Here is a 4,019-nt window from a genome sequence, read left to right as displayed (position 1 = left end):
CCTTTGAAAGACCGTTGTGCTTTCTGTCTAACTGCCTGGGCTATGGTAACCTTCCTTTATGTGTCATCTGCCATGTTCTTATGCAGACTAATTGCTAGTGAAGATGAATTACTCCACATCTGTCTCACATACAGAATTTTGCTGCCACCCTAAGCTGCCAGCTGCACTAGCAAACACCATGATTGGCTTATTCACATTCCCAGGGGTTATTTCTTATCAGGAGAAAGTGTGCTTTTTCAGAACAAAGGGAACAAGGGCCCCTTATGACAAACTGGAGTTGTGGCTGGCTGTGGTGCTCCCACAATGAATGACCCTGCCTAGTAGGATGGATACAGCCCGCAGCCTTTTGTAGCAGCATCAGTCACCGTGTTGGCTGAGTGTAACATGTGAGCAGCTTGCTTTCAGAAAGGCATTTCTGAGAAATGAACAGAGCTGTGTGCAAACACCAGTCTGAAAGCAAAGAAAGGCCCTGCAGGATCTTTGAAGTCTTCTCATTTGCTTGCAATCGGATTCATTTACTAGCAGCAGAGGAAAACGAGCTCTGTTTGAGCAAGGTAGGACCTTCCAGAGAGTTTGCTTGTGAGGAGGTGTGGGCATGTAGAATGCTGCAGGCTGACAGATGATGTATGTGAAAAAGACTTTGAAGCTGAGCTGAACAGTCCTTAAATCAGGTCCTCAAAGTCACTGCGGCTGCAAGGTAAACTTGGAAAATGAAAAAGAGTTATCAGGCATATTTTGTGCTCCCAGACTGAACTTCTTCCTCTTGCAGTTTTTTTCAGTCCTGTTCCTGATATTCCAGTTGGGTTGCACCATAGGGATGGAAAGATGAAGCATTTGACTCTGCTTTATATGCTCTGTATAGAGAGAGAGCAGAAATAAGCATGGTAAATAATGGAGATGGTAAGCATGGTAAATGGCAGGGAATAGTTCTCTCTCTGAGTTACTGCTGAAGCTCATTTGGTTCACTTTGTCTTTGTGGTATTAAAAACCAGGGAGAACCCCATGTAAGGCAATGGGGACACTTTGGTTGAAAACAAGAAAACAATGGAATGAGCCTCGTGAAAGTAATTTACATGTTGGGGAAATCAGTTGAAAAACATATTTCACAGTCTTGGTTTCTTTCTTCCCTCTTACCATATAACACCACCGTTGTGTTTTACTTTGGGCATTTGAGTTTTGAGCACCCAAAGCTATAGTAAGACAGAAATGTCAGAGGAGTGCAAAAATGGCTGGTAGCGAGCTAGACTCTGGTTTTCAGCATCTCAGAACTAGCAGCAACACCTGCTTTGAGAGGACTACAATACAGTGCTGAGACTCCTCCTCCCTCTGGGATTAAGAAGAAATGTTTTGGCACCAAGGGCATGTGTGGAACAAATGACTGATGAACTCTCTTCCATGCTATGTGGTCCTCCATGTCTTAAGAGGACATGAACTCTGCCCATTCCTTCAGCTTCCCTACACATGCCTTTAATATCAGCTTTGCCTTTTCCTTGTAAAGCTATCTGCATGACAGCAATAGCAGGGCATGAACAACACCTACTTCCCGAGGACTGTCTCATAACAAAGCAGAAGGAAATCTCTCTCTGCTTCACTGACATTGCTCATATGGGTGTCAATATTCCTTCATTGCCCAAACCCACATTGCTGTATTTCTTTGTCCTTGCAAGTCACCTAATGCTACTCCTAACAGCAAGGAACTAACCCAAAAGAGAAAGGAAAACCAAACCAAGCAAAACAAAACAAGTATTTACTGGAACAAAGTGGATGAGCTTGTCCTCTCCTTTAATTTTAGTTCTGTCTGTTCTAAAGGCTCTGCTTTACTGGATTTAGAAGAAATGTTAACATTTTTCCTCTGCATCCTATTTCTTTTCATTAGGCCACTGCAGACATAGCTTCTTGGGTTTTTTTCTCTGTAAACATCCACTAAAGAAAAAGTCACTCTTTAATTTCTGTCAAACACATCCAAGTTTTACTGACTTATCTATCCCTTTTTAGCATCACATGATTTATCTGCTTATAAAGGTGGATTCTGCATCCATTTGCTAATATTCTCCTTTCAAGTGAACTGTAGGAAAACACAGAGAGGCATTCCTGCTCTCCCACTGCTTTTCACCAAGGCAGGCTGCAAGCACCCGCCACAGGAACTTCCTAATGTTCCAGCGTTAGGCTGGCAACAGGCCAGGGGGCTCATTAGTGGCACACTGGATAACAGGCAGACCCAGGATGTAAACAGCATTTTAACAGCAACCTTGTGATGGCTAAAAGAAATTAAACTCTGGCTGGACTGCCTCGTCTTAGGGGTTCCAAGTGCCCATATGCAGCAGCTGATAGAGGCTGATACAGAATCACAGAATCACAGAATCACAGAATCACAGAATTAAACAGGTTGGAAAAGACCTCTGAGATCATCAAGGCCAACCTATCACCTAACCCTTTTAATTAACTAACCCATGGCACTAAGTGCCTCATTCAGCCTCCTCTTAAACACCTCTAGGGATGGTGACTCCATCACCTCCCCAGGCAGCCCATTCCAGTCATGGAACCATAGAATCAACCAGGTTGGAAGAGACCTCCAAGATGAGCCAGTCCAACCCATGACCCAACCCTAGTCAATTAACCAGTACCTCTCATTTGTAGGCAGCTTCAGGAGACCAGATGGCTTTTACCTTGGTAGCTAACTATCTGCAAAACCCATGTCTGCAAAGCTAACCTATTTTGCAGTCACCTCATTGCTTATTTTGGGGATTTAATATTTCACAGAAGCAGTCAGGGTTGGAAGGGACCACAAGCATCATCTAGCTCCACTCTCCCTGCCATGTGCAGGGACACCCTACCCTAGATCAGGCTGGCCACAGCCTCATCCAGCCTGGCCTTAAACACCTCCAGGGATGGGGCCTCAACCACCTCCCTGGGCAACCCATTCCAGCCTCTCACCACTCTCATGATCAACAACTTCCTCCTCACAGCCAGCCTGAACCTCCCCATCTCCAGCTTTGCTCCATTCCCCCCAGTCCTGTCACTCCCTGATATCCTGAAAAGTCCCTCCCCAGCTTTTTCATAGGCCCCCTTCAGGTCCTGGAAGGCCACAAGAAGCTGTGCTGTGAACAATTTAGCTAAAATGAACAGATTCTGAAAACTTCTTAGGACTGGAGATAACAGAAAACCAGAATTCACATCTTTGTGCTCCAGCAATTGACCTGGGGATCCGCTTAGCTTTCCTGGTGCACCTGCAAGTACAGTCTCTGGTGTTTGTTCTGGGAGCAGAGCTTTTAAAACACCCAGCAAACAAAAACAAACAAGAAAGAGAATGAAAAACATGACACAAGCAAATGCTCTTGGTTGTGTGGAATGTGCCCTGAAACGAGAAAGTGCCTGCACCAACAGGCACGTCCGGTGGCCCCAGGCTGTCCCCGCTCGCTGGGCTGCGCGGAGGTGGATGGGGACACTCCGCAACAGCTTGAGGGTCCCTGCGGTGCAAGGTTCGGCTGTGCCGCTCACGGGTGCATGTCACAGCTGTGCAAGGCACCGCTGGAGGGGACGCTGCTGTGCAGGACATCGTTGTATGAGAGGGGACACTACTGTGTGGGACATAGCTGTGAGGGTCATGGTCATGAGGGACGTTACTGGGAGAGGTATCAGTGGGTGGGTCCCTGCAGCGTGGGGCAATACTCCGTGGGCTGTGGCTGTGTGGGTCACGGCTGTTCAGGACATCCTTGCATAGAACATGGCCGTGTCAGAGACACAGCAGTGCAGGACATCCCGTACAGGGCATTTCCAGGTGGGACATTAGTGGGTGGGTCCCCACCATGAGGATCCCGTGGGGCACATCACCGGGCGAGACACCCTCAGGGACAGGTCCCCTTCCTACCTTCCGCTCCCTCCACCCCTGGAGCTTTGCCGCTGCCCGGCACTCCTCGGGGCAGGGAGCGGAGGAGGCCGGCACGGTCCCGCCCGGCCGGGCAAGACAGACCAGGCGCCCTGCCCGGGTGCCGTCGGGACCGTCCCGCCGGGGCAGGGCG

The sequence above is a fragment of the Pogoniulus pusillus genome, chromosome 14 (genome assembly GCF_015220805.1).
Source record: "Pogoniulus pusillus isolate bPogPus1 chromosome 14, bPogPus1.pri, whole genome shotgun sequence".
Taxonomy (NCBI): Eukaryota; Metazoa; Chordata; class Aves; order Piciformes; family Lybiidae; genus Pogoniulus; species Pogoniulus pusillus.
The sequence above is the reverse complement of the archived record's forward strand: the minus strand, read 5'-3'. Positions refer to the sequence as shown.